Source organism: Myotis myotis, unplaced genomic scaffold, assembly GCF_014108235.1.
Source record: "Myotis myotis isolate mMyoMyo1 unplaced genomic scaffold, mMyoMyo1.p scaffold_m19_p_5, whole genome shotgun sequence".
NCBI classification, from domain to species: domain Eukaryota; kingdom Metazoa; phylum Chordata; class Mammalia; order Chiroptera; family Vespertilionidae; genus Myotis; species Myotis myotis.
Window position 1 is genome coordinate 18,865,325 of NW_023416357.1, and position 13,751 is coordinate 18,879,075.

Genomic DNA, 13,751 nt, shown 5'->3' on the forward strand with positions numbered 1-13,751 from the left:
TTAATCAAAAATTGCTTTAAATTACCTCAAGGAGTAAAAATTGTAATTATTAACATAATTATGATACAACCAGTTCAGCAGGTAAAGTTTAGTTGTGACTGTTAGTATCTAAAAAGAAATGTAAATATTAATTAACTATGAAAATATTTAACAGTGTATGTATCACTATAATATCAAAATTATTACCACCTTTTATTATGCTTATTCTCAAAGAAAGACCTTGATCTCCCTTAAATCACTTAAATTTGGTAATTAATAACATGCCTATTTTATTTGTCTCTGTAATATATTAAAAATTAGACATAAGAACAAGAAATTTGATAAAATAGGGAAATCTTGTTAGCTAGATAACATTTTCTGAGTGACCAGATTGAGTATTCAACAATGAACTATTCTAAAAAACTCATACGTAATAGCGTAAGTCTCATATTTTAAAAATTTAAAATATTTGGCATTAAAAATGTGTGGCTTTACAATGACACATGACAAGTGCATCTTTGACAGGCAAAAGGCTATTTCTATGCACAGCCTGAATGTGAGTTGAGATATTCATCAGGCAGAGTCTAAATTCTTCATTTCACTGATTGACAAATCTATTGGGATGTCTAGTTCTCCTAAGAATGATTTCCTAGTGATAAGGAGAAAGATATGAATGAAGGAAGATTCATATCAGGATATATTAAGTCAAGAGAAAAAGGTCCAAGGAAAATAGAAGAAATTCCTTCTTTCCTTCCTTTTGGAATGGTAATTGTGTTTTGCCTTTTGTGGGAGGAAAAACAAACACCCTTGAGAAAAATATATCTTTAAGAACAGCTGTGGAGTTTTGTAATTAACTGGACATATCCTATTTCTATTTGTCAGAGAAACATTGAGAATGAAAATGCCAGTTTAAAATGGCCAAGGAAATAAAGTGTAGGAGGGATGCAAGAGATTGTAGAAAGGAAAAAAAAAATGGACTTAATTCAAAATTGAGTGGGAGAGTGTCAAAACTTTTGTAAATTTATAGAATATTTTTAAAGTTTTTAAGAAAGTTAAGATTACATTTATATTACATCTACGCATTAAAAATTAATAAAACTTAAAAGAAGAAAATAAGTATACTGATAGCTAATTTGGACAATGGATGAAAAGGTATTATTGTTATAAAGTGGCAGAGAACTTGATTAAATTGTGTTTATGTCCTAGTGTTTTGTGAGAGATACATCTTGTGAGTCATGAATTTGGATATTTGGCTGAGGAAATATCTAAGCAAAGCATTAAAAGTGTGGTTGGATTCTCCTGAAAGCTTTTTTAAAATGACAGAAAAGATAAAAGTTTTAAAAATGGAATTGCTAATCAAAAGGTAAGCAGAATTTTAAAATTTGGAATATAAGAGAAAGTATATCAGAAAGAGAATTCTAGGGGTATGGCCAAGTGAACATTTGATAAAGATATTGATTTGGGTGTGAACATAAAACTTAATCAGACATTCAGCAGAAAAATAACCACTTTGAGTTAAAGGGGAAGGAGACAGAAATGCTTCACTTAGATTTTGCAGGAAAGAACCACAAAGTTTCTTGGCAGCAAATGTGTACTATTTTTCAAGACAAGGTAAGAAGGACCCCAAAGATGATTCAGTGATCATCAGGGCTGTCTCCTCAGTTTCAAAAGTTTCTACAGAGCAAAATAATAAAAATAAAAAGGCAACCAATGGAATGGGAGAAGATATTTGCATGTCATATATCTGGCAAGGGGTTAATATAAAATCTATAAAGAACTGATACAGCTCAATAGCATATACCAAACAATTTGATTCAAACAGACATTTTTTTCCCAAAGAAAACATACTAATAGCCAATACATACAGAAAAAAGTGCTCAACATCATTAATCATCAGGGAAATGTTAATAAAAACTACAGGGAAATTTCACCTCACACATATCAGAAAAGCTATTGTCAAAAAGACAAGAGATAAGTGTTAGGGAGGATGATGAGAAAAGAGAATTCTTGCACACCATTTTGGGGAATGTAAATCAGTATTGCCACAATGGAAAACAATATGGAAGCTCCTCAAAAAGTTAAAAATACAACTACTATATTGAGGCGACAGAGGAAAGCTAGATAGACAGGGACTGGGACATGGGGGTGGGGAATAGAATCAGGAACCCAACGAGGTGGAGTTCCTAAGGTACCCCAACTGGGTAGGGAAGGAAGGGCACAGACAAGAGGCATGAGCTTTAAAATGTATTAATGTTTCTAAGAGAGGCAGCCTGCAGCTAAACAATCACAAGGTAGTAGTAATACATATAAACCAATCCCAAGGATGTTGCTAAGGCAATATTCTTTGAAAGAACCAATCAAGAACTAAAGAGCATATATACAAAAAAAGTGTGCCCACTTCCCCTTCTCTCACCCCAGCATGCTAGATTCTTGGGTTGATGGCAGGAGATGCACTCCCCATGTCTATTAGACCTTAATTCGCTTGGATACTAAACTATTCCCAACTGCAACATGGAAAGGAAGCTCTGGACACTGGCCTGCTCCTGGAACACCAGCTGCACCTTTTCCAGGACTGGCTTGTCTCAATAAATTTCACCTCTGTTTACAGTTTTTGTCTGACTTCATTCTTCGATTTCTTGAAGCAAAGAAACCGGACTCAAACCCCACATTTTGGTTTCAATATGACCCATAAACCCCACTGCTGGTTATATAGGCAAAGTAAATGAATACAGATTCTGGAAGAGTTATGTAGAACCCATGTTCAGTGCAGTATTATTTGCAATAATCAAGATACGGTAACAACCTAAGTGTCCATCAAGGAATGAATAGATAAAAAAGATAAGGTCCATATATACATACAATGGAATATTACTCGGCCATAAGAAAGAAATCAACCCTGCCATTTGGGACAGAATGGATGAAACTTGAGGGAAGAAATGTCAGAGAAAAACAAATACTGTGTGATATCAGTTATATGTGGAATTTTTAAAAGCTGAACTCCTAGAAATAGAGAATAAGTGGTAGGTATCAGGGACTAGGGGATGGAGGAAATGAGGAAATGTTGGTAAAAGAGTACACACTTCCAGTTATAAGATGAATAAGTTCTGTGAGTTTAATACACAGTATGGTGATTATAGTTTATAATACTTTATTATAACTTGAAAGTTGCTAAGAGACTTTATCTTATATGTCCTCAGTACAAAAAGGAAATAATTATGAGATGTGATGAAAGTGTTAGCTAATGCTATGGTGGTAATCATTGTGCAATGTATAAATGTATACAATCAATACCTTATATACCCCTTAAGTTAAACAATGAGCTATGCGAATTACGTCTAAATAAAACTCTTAGAAAGGGGGTTGGGACCTGTACTTGGCTGTGGACAGGCCCGATAATTTGTGTCCAAAACCTACTGAAACTGACCTTTCCCCAGCTGAGATGCCTGGGGCATGGTTACTTCCACTTTGATTTCTAAGGATGGACTATTGGGAGCTGCAGGCATATGAACCAAGCAAAGGGCTGACTTGAGGGTCAGGCTACTGCAAAGAGCCTTCGCTAGGAAAATGTCTAGTGGAAGAATGGGGGTGGGGGCGCTCCTTGACCCAGACCAGTAAAAACACCTGTGTGTCATTCCACCTTGTTCCAGCTGCTGTATGGGCTGTCCCCACCGAAGCCATGGGAGTGGTGATGCTCCAGTGTGTCCAGAAAGAGGGACCTCTGCTCCAGTGGACCTTAAGTTTTTTAACTTTCTCAGAACCTGTTCTTTTTTTCTTCTTTTTTTCATTTCTTTTGGAATAGGAGTTCATTTTTTTAAAAAAATCTTATGCCTGTCCCAATATTACATATTGGAAGCATGTAACTTAAGTTCTCTGGTTTACTGTTGGAGAACAATTTGTCTCAGATGAGTCATCTCACCCACATCTGATTTAGATTATATTAAGGCAAACTTTTTAACTCAAGAATGAGTTCAGACTTTTGAGCCTATTTGGTTGGAATGAATGTATTTTGCATGCAACAGGCAGGTGAATTTGGAGTGTCCAGGGGCATAATGCTATGATCTGAATGTTTGTGTTTTTCCAAAATGCATTTGGTTGAAAACCAAATGCTGAAGGTGATGATATTAGCAGGTGGGCCTTTGAGAAGTTATTAGGTCATGAGGACTGAGATTTCATGAATAAAAACAGTGAGTTTACAAAAGAGATCCAGAGACATTCCTTTCCCCTTCTGCCATAGGAGAATGCAGGAGAAGTCTGCAACCTGGATGAGGGCCCTGACCAGGCCACATTGGGACCTTGATTTTGGACTCTCAGCCTCCAGAACAGTGAGAAATACATTTCTACTGTTTATAAGCTACAAGTCTCCAGTACTTTATTATAGCAGCAGGAATGGGATAAGATAATGACTAACGTTTTTGTTTGTTTGCTTTGTATCAAATAGGATGGCTTTGATTTGAAGGGATGGTTTTAACATAATATCTAGATGCAGTGGATATAGTTTTCAAAAGTTTTTTTTGATGAGACAGGAAAACATTTCATATACTTCAAGGAAATAGTGTAGAACAATGGGATGAAAGTAGAGAAGAAAGAAAGTAGAGCAGCAAAGTCCTGTTGGTTGGAGTAGAATCAAATGGAATACTACAATAATAATAAAAAGCCTATAATATCGTTTCCTTTAAAGAGAAGATAAAAGAAGCTGAAATGTAAAGTAATGCTATTAAGGCAACATGCTAGAAAATAGTACTTGGTCTGTCTTATTCCAAAGCCCTTCTCTTTTTTCCACTGCACCATTCTACCTCTGCATATTCTGTACCCTACATAAAACATTAAACAGTTTATAGGAAGTAAACAACAATTAAAGTAAATATAATAATTTAACCGTAGTCAATACGGCAAAAATTTCCAAGAAATTATGAATGGCCATTATTATGCTTTGTCATAAACATTTTTGTTCATAGTACCTGATGTCAAATTATTTTAATGTGATAGCTAAATTCTACTGAAAATGCAAGAGAGTGAATATACCTAGACAAATACCAAGAATAAACTAATGAATAGATGTAACCATTTGGATTGAAACAATTTGCTATATACAGATAACCATTTAGGATACAACTGGAAAGCAACTATTAGATTAAAATGAAAATCAGCATCTCTAGTATTATATTTCAACTGTTCTCTATTAATTAAGGTAGGGCTTGTTAATTACAATGTGAGGCAATACAGCTTAATTATTTATTTATGAGTAAATAAAGATACTACCAATCAACAAACAGTTATCAGACTCTATGGTAGTCAACATGTTATTTATAAAGATTAATATAACATGACTTTTCTGATGCAGAGCCTGTGGCCCTTGTGGGTTTCTGATGTTTAAATAGCTCACAGGCTAATACACTCTAGGATAAAGAGCACATGGGCCTATGATATTGAGGTAGGTAATACGGGGAAACGAAGTGGATTTGTTTTAAGAAGCAATATAAATACATAGAAAAAATAGTGAGTTGGAGACCAAATTACTGACTGCATGTATCAGTCACCACTACTTTGAATTGATGTATATAATGAGGTATAGGTATTCCATGCTTTGCAAAAGTTTGCTTTGCGCCATTTCACTTTTACCAAAGACCTACATCAGTTCCTGTTTTTGCTATAACCAAAAGAAATCTGATGATTTGCACTTTTACAAAAATTGCTAAAAGAGAAAATAGCATTTGGTGTTTGTTTTGCAGCAATCCATTTAGAGGCAGCATGCACTCTGAGCAGGGAGAGCGGCCTGCCAAGCTCCTTCCCCGGAAACTACACTCAGCATCTCAGCATCAATCCACCATAGTTTTGAACTGTGTCTGTGAGCATCTGTGTTTTATCTTGAATTATTTTGTGCATCTGTTAGCAAAATATGTCCTTGGGTAATTGCCTTTTTGCTTTACACCACTCCTATGAAAAGACTTCATTGAAATGCTCCACTTTCAGATAGCAGGGGAAACCTGTAATAAAGAACCACTATTGCCTGGCTGGTGTGGTCCAGTGGTTGAGCCTCGACCCATGAAACAGGAGAACATGGTTTGATACCTGGTCAGGGCACATACCTAGGTTATGGGCTCAATTCCTTGTAGGGGGCGTGCAAGAGGAAGCTGGTTAATGATTCTCATCACTGATGTTTCTGTCTCTCCCTCTCTCTTCCTCTCAGAAATCAATAAAAAAATTTAAAAAATTAAAAAAAAACAAAGAACCACTATTGCCCATTCATTGATATTTCAAATTTAATGTGACAACTAGTTTTATATGTAAAATCTAGAGGCCCAGTGCAGGAAATTTGTGCACTAGTAAGGGTCCCTAGTGGCTGCTGGCTGCTGGCTAGGTACTCCTTCCCTTCTCCGGGCCGGCCCACCTCCTGGTCAAACTTCTGGACAAACTCCCAGTCCAGGGGACAATTTGCATACTACACTTTTATTATATACGATTATGAATTATTAAACCTTGACAAAAATTAAAACTTAAAAAAGTCACCATGTAAGTTCAATGAAATACATATTTTATCTTTCTTACAAATAAATTGTTAGTGTTATCTGTTTGTTAGCTTATCTATTTGGGGTGTCAGTTGTCTATCAGTAGCTGTTAGTAATAGGTCACTGCCATGATGGACTATAAAAAATGAAAATAGTGCTAACCTCAAAGTTATACCAGGACATTACATATAAAATGGATTAAATTAACCATCTGCAGAAGTAGGTTATTATAACTTGAACTATGTCTTAAAAACATATGTTGAAATCCTGACACCAGGTTCCTGCAAATGTAACCTTCTCTGGAAATAGGATCTTTGAAGATTTAACCAAATTATGATGAATTTGTTAGTTTAGATTCTAGTCCAATATAACTGATGTCTTTAAAAGAGAGAGAGACAAGGATGTAGATCCACATCAGTAACACCATGTGACTAGACTAAGGGGGCAGGCTTTTTAGTGATGTGTCTATCATTGTAGGCAACCCTGGAAGCTAAGGGAAAAAATCATGAGACTGATTCTTCCCTAGAGCCTTCAGAGGGAGAAGAGCCCTGCTGCTACCTTGATTTTGAACTTCGAGCTTTCAGAACTGCGCTATTTTTCTAAGCTTCTGAGTTTGTGGTACCTTATTATGAAAGAGCTAGGAAATTCTGGATTGCCTATCTCCAATCCAGAACACTTTATGTGTACATTTGGGATAAGAATAATAGAAATGAATATCTATATCCCAACATGTAAAAGACTGAATGCCTTCCCATTCATTAAAATTATGTGCAAGAGATGGATGTCTGCACTTATCACTTTTATTCAACATGGCCTATAATAGTTAATGGAATAAGGCAATACTTTTTTTAAAAAAAATAATACATTCAGGAAAGGAAGAAACAGAAATGTTTTTTATTTGCAGATGACATAATTTTCTATGTAGAAAAATGACAGAGTGCTATAAAAACTAATAGAGTTTAGCAAGGCTTCACATAAGATCAACATAAAAAATCAATCATATTGGTATACACTAACTGTGAACAAATGAAAATCAAAATAAAACATCACAGTACCATTAATATAGCAATAAATGTGAAATACTTAGGGAAAATATGACAAACATGTGAATGATCTTTAAAATAAAAACTACATTGCTGTGAGAAATTAAAACCCTAAACAAATGGAGATACAATGTTTATGTGGCAGAATATTCAAAATTTGAACGATATCAACTTTTTCAAATTGATTATAGATTTAACGCCAATAAAAATTTCAGTAGATGTTTTTATTTTTTTGGTAGAAATTGACAAAATATTCTAAAACTTGTTGAAAATGCAAAGGACCACAAGTCGCAAACAATGTTAAAAAATAACACATTTGGAATATGAACACTATCTGTTTCAAGTGTTATAAAGCTACAGTAGGCAAGACACTATGGTATTTATGTAGGAAAGCCAAGTAGATCTTTATCATGAATGGAGTACAGAAATATGATTTCACTCACATGTGGAATCTAATGAACAAACTGAAGTAGCAAGCCAAATAGAGACAGACTCATAGATCGAGAGCAGGCTGGCCGCTCTTGGGGAAGGTGGCTGGAGGGTGAAGGGGTTGAGCGAAAAAAAAAAAAGAAAAGAGAAAAACTCATGGACATGGACAACACTGTTGATTGCAGGGGGTAGGGAGGGTGAGGTGAAGGAGGACATGGGGATATAAATTGTGATAAAGTTTTAAAAATTAAATTAATTTAATTTAAAAGTAAAAATTATAATTCAAAATAATAAAAAATAGTGAAAACATATTCTAAAACATTGTGATAGTTTCTTAGAAAGTGTATCATTCTTGCACAGTATGATTCAAAAATTCGACTCCTAGGCATTAATCCAAGAGAACGAAAACATATGTCTACACAAAGACATAAACAAATGTCCAAGAATTTTATTTGTAATATAGCCCAAAACTAGAACAACCAACCAAACATATGGCCACAAGCAAATGAATGCACAATCTATGGTATATCTATATGTACCGTGGAATACAGCCTAGCAATGAAAACAAATAAACAGCATGGTCGAATCTCAGAATAATTATAGTGAAAGAAATAATCACAGCCTCCGCTCCACCAAAACAGCAGCAGCAGCAGCAGCAGCAACAAAATCAAACGACTGCATGATTCAATTTATATACTTTTTTAGAAGTCCATCTAATGCACAGTGACAGAAATCTGACCAGTGTTTTCCTAGGTCAGAAGGTAGAGATTACAAAGGGGCACATAGACAGTTTTTGGAGGTGATGGATATGTTCATTATCCTGACTGTGATCATGGTTTCTTGGATGTGTACAAATCACAAAAATTACCAAGTTGAAACACTTAAATACATGCAGTTTGTATGTTGCTTACACTTAACAAAACTATTAACAAGCAAAAACAAATGTGTTTATTTGCTATATCAAAGCTAACTTGATAAGAATATGGATATTTTAATACATGCAAAGGCAAAAAAATAAAATAAAAAAGCTTCAGTGACTTACATTAACTCTATTCTAGGAGTAAAATCATTGCACTGTAGGATGTTACCCTGTGTCCTGGGAGCAACTGTTCCACACTTTATAGAAGAATGTTTGGAAACACCTTATTAAATAACATTAAATGTTATGTTTTCTGTTTGTTTTTTAAAATGCAAGGCTGAATATTGCATTGTTATTCTCAAAGAAGACTGTACAGATTGAAATAATTTTAATTCAAACCTTTTGACCATAAATTATATTTTCTTGCCATGTTTATTGTCATTTTCCCATACATTATTCTAAGGAACACAATTTGAAGACACCAATATATATTTATTAATGTTAGAATATCTAAAGAAAACTGTGTTTATTAATAGGTAGTAGACCGTATGAAGCCTGATCAAAAAAATTCTGAAGATGATTTTTTAAAAGTTAGTTTTCCACAAAATTCCTGAGAAGAAATGATGTTCAAACCTCAGAATGTATATCCCATTTATGGAATTTTCCATTAACATCATTCTATTAATTTTCTCATTCTCTGCCAATTAAGAATCATTAAGACAGCCTTGGCCAGGTGACTCATTTGGTTCGAGTGTCATTCCATGCACCTCAATATTGTGGGTTTGATTCCTAGTCTAGGCACATGCCTAGGTAGTGGGCTCCATCTAAGTAGGGGCACATATGGGAGGCAACAATCAATGTTCTCCTCTCAAATCAATGTTTTTATCTATCGATCTGTCTATCATCTATCTATCTATCTATCTATCTATCTATCTATCTATCTATCTATCTATCATCTCTCCCTTCCTCTCTGTCTAAAATTCAATTAAAAAAAAAGAATCATTAAGACTATAATTTGGGTTTATCATAATAGATTTCTAAGAGTCAGAAAACATGCTGATTAATCAACATGCAGTGCATGGTCCTGTTGTGAGTTATTTATTCCGCCCACTGAAACCTCAGGAAGGATTGACATTTGTGTTGGGCTTTACTATCCTTTTGAGTTATGCCAATCACTCCCTTAAGACCAATTAACTTATGTTCTGTGGCAAAAACTAAATTTTGTCCTGCACTTACAACACTTGGTCCCAGTCTACAAATCAACTTGACCCCATTGACTAATGACTTTCTCGGAGACCCTGCTGATCTAAACAGGGAGTTCTCTTTTTTAACTAACACTTTTAACTAACACCTTTATGACATCAATTATCAGAGACTAATTATTATAGAATCTCACAGAGCAATGTAAGAATTAGAAGTCAGGTTGCATTTGGGGCCAGTGAACTGCATTCTGTTTGTTAGTCATCATGTACAAAGTTAATTCTTAAGGATATCACATGGTTTGTAATGTTGTACTAGAATTCAATTTTATGAATTACTTAAAAAAATTCATACAGAAGAAAGCATGCATACTGGTATATTTTATTTTAAATTTGAGAGCCAATTCATCATAGAGGCTGTTCTTTCTAGGCAAAGTGTTTCTGCATTTTGTGCAGTTATAATATAGCCAGACCTCATAGAGAAAGCACTTTTGCATACGTTTAGATTTCTAGTGGTAGTTACTGCACAAATAAAATACAGTATGGATATTCTGCTATAATTAATGTGCACCAATGTCAGTGATAACCTAGACCCTTCAATTACACACTTTATCTAGAGAATTGAATTTCCTGAAGATTAAGTTAGGTCATTAAGATAAAGAAAACGCATTTTGTCTTTTAATTCTGCAATTGAGTCAGCACACTTAATGGTATTGCTTTTAATAATATATGAAATTATATTAATACTAGAGGCCTGGTGTAAGAAATTTGTGTAAAGGGGGGCGGGAATCCCTCAGCCCGGCCTACACCCTCTCGCAATCCGGGACCCTTATGGGATTGGGCCTATACTGGCAGTCGGATATCCCTCTTGCAATACGGGACTGCTGGCTCCTAACCGCTTGCCTACCTGCCTTCCTGATTAGCCCTAACCACTCACCTGCCTGCCTGATGGCCCCTTACCACTCGCCTGCCTGCCTGATTACCTCTAACCATTCTACCTGCCTGCCTGATTGCCCCTAACCGCCTTTGCCTTGGCCCCTTACAATGCAGCTTCATCTGGAAGGATGTCCAGAATGATGTCCGAAAGGTCATTTGGCTGTCTGGTCTAATTAGCATATTATGCTTTTATTATGATATTTATTTCATTTCCCCTTGTACAGAGATTTTTGACATATATATTTACTTTTTATTACCTACTAGAGGCCTGGTGCACAAAAATTTGTGCACTCAGGGGTTCCCTCAGCCCAGCCTGTGCCCTCTCGCAGTCTGGGACCCCCAGGGGATGACCACCTGCTGGCTTAGGCCTGCTCCCTGGGGGATTGGGCCTAAGCTGGCAGTCAGACATCCCTCTGGCAGCCCGGGAGCCCTTGGGGGATGTCCACTTGCCAGTGGGGAGCAGGCCTAAGCTGCCGTCAGATATCCTTAGCATTGCTGAGGAGGTGGGAGAGGCTCCCACTACCACCGCTGTACTGGCAGCCAATCAGCCTGGCTTGTGGCTGAGCAGAGCTCCCCCTTGTGAGAGCGCACTGACCACCAGAGGGCAGCTCCTGCATTGAGCGTCTGCCCCCTGGTGGTCAGTGTGTGTCACAGTGACCAGTCATTCCCAGTCGTTCTGCTGTTAGGGTCAATTTGCATATTACCCTTTTATTATATAGGAGTGCCTGGCCAGCCTGGGTGAGGGGCTGATGGCTGTTTGCAGGCTGGCCACAGCCCCTTCAGGGTAGGGGTCTCCCCTGGGGTGCCTGGCCAGCCTGGGTGAGGGGCTGATGGCTGTTTCCAAGCTGATCACAGCCCCTTCAGGGTAGGGGTTTCCCCTGGGGTGCCTGGCCAGTCTGGGTGAGGGGCCGAGTGCCATTTTCAGGCTGGCTAAGACCCCCAGTGGGGACCCTCACCCCATGAGGGTGTGGCCAGCCTGGGTGAGGAGCTGATGGCTGTTTGCAACCTCCAGCCACCCAAGCTCCCAGTGAGGCTGGCTGGAAGCAGGTATCTGGGATTTATTTAGCTTATATAATTGAAACTTTGTTGCAATGAGCGAAGGCCACCCACCGCAGGCTCAGGGCCGGCGGGAAGCTTGGCTTCCTTCATTGTCTGGGGAACCAAGCCTCCTGCTTACTCCAGCTCTGTGGCTACCAGGCACCATCTTGGTTGGGTTAATTTGCATATAGTCGCTCTGATTGGCTTGTGGGCATGGCATGGCTTAGGGTGTAGCAAAGGTATGGTCAATTAGCATCTTTGTCTTTTATTAGTGTAGGTTACATACCACATATTGTATGTAATGTTAAAGATACAGATATTTCCCAGGTGATGTGGCTCAGTGGTTGAGCATTGAGCCATGAATCAAGAGGTCACTAATTGATTAAGGCACAGGCATAAGTTGTGGACTCAATGCCCAGTAGGGAGCATGCAGGAAGCAGCTGATTAATGATGTTTCTCATGTATGTTTCTATCCCTTTATGCTGCTCCCTTCTTCTCTCTTTAAAATCAATAAAAACTATATTTAAAAATAAAGATATTAATTATATGTCATCTTTGTACTAGGAAGCCCAAAGTCTAATGAAAAACAGATAAGTGATCAAACAATTATAAGCAACGTATATACTAGTAGTTCTGTCATAAAATATAAATATGGTTTTTGGGTGATGTTTTTAAACTGTGTTTACTTCACCACTATTATCAATGAAGTATTTTAAAAACTAAAATAATATTAATGGAGGCAGCTCAGCATTTAACTAGATAATCTGAAACATATACAAGTAGTTTTCAATAAGATATATAAATCTTTTAGCTGCCATTACAATAATAGCTAAATGCTAGTAACTATTGGTATACTTGTGCTAAATAGAAAATAATGGTTTCTATACCAATAGAAAATAATTGGTATACTATGTGCTAAACAGAAAATATGCAAAGATGCTAGTACTCTAAATTATCATACTATATATTGTGATTGCAAAAAGCACATGTACGATTTAAATGAGAAAAATTGATACATAAAATATAAACCTTGCTATTATTTGGTAGAAAAATTATAGATATTTTCTTGGGGATGAATAGTTGGGATAATATTCAAAATCTTGGTGTGCCTTAACCATTTCCCAATGGTGTTGTGTTAATATAATTGTATAGATCTATGGCATTTTCTTCTAAATATCAATGACTGCCATGGGATCCCTGAGGGTAAAGTGACTCAGAAGACCAGCTTGTACAATATTTCTTTATCTCCTGCCTTCATCTCTGGTGACCAAGTTCATGGTCCAGTTCATTAAAACTGTTAAGGGAATATTGGGTATTCCCTAAACACATACCGCAGTGGCTGAGCACTGAGGATGCTGATTGGATAAAATCAAAGCCATTCACCTGCACCACAGTGTTCATCAAAAGTTGCAGTCTGCATTAATTATTCAGAGATTCTACAGGCTAGACCAGCGAGTTTCAACCTGCGTGCTGCAAGAAATTTAAAAACATGCAATACATGATTATTTAGTCAGGGCTACTGACCTCTTTTCCCTTAGGTTGTCAAATTTAAAAAAAATGATAACTGCCAACACAACATAGCTATCCAGTATGAATGAATCAAAATGATGCCTATATTTTTTTTTGCCAGATTGGAAAAATATGTATAAATATATAATTTTTGTGTGCTTCAGAGTTTTGGTAATTAGTTTACGTGTGCCATGAGATGAAAAAGGTTGAAAATCATTGGACTAGACAATTGTTTTTGATATTTTTTTCCTCC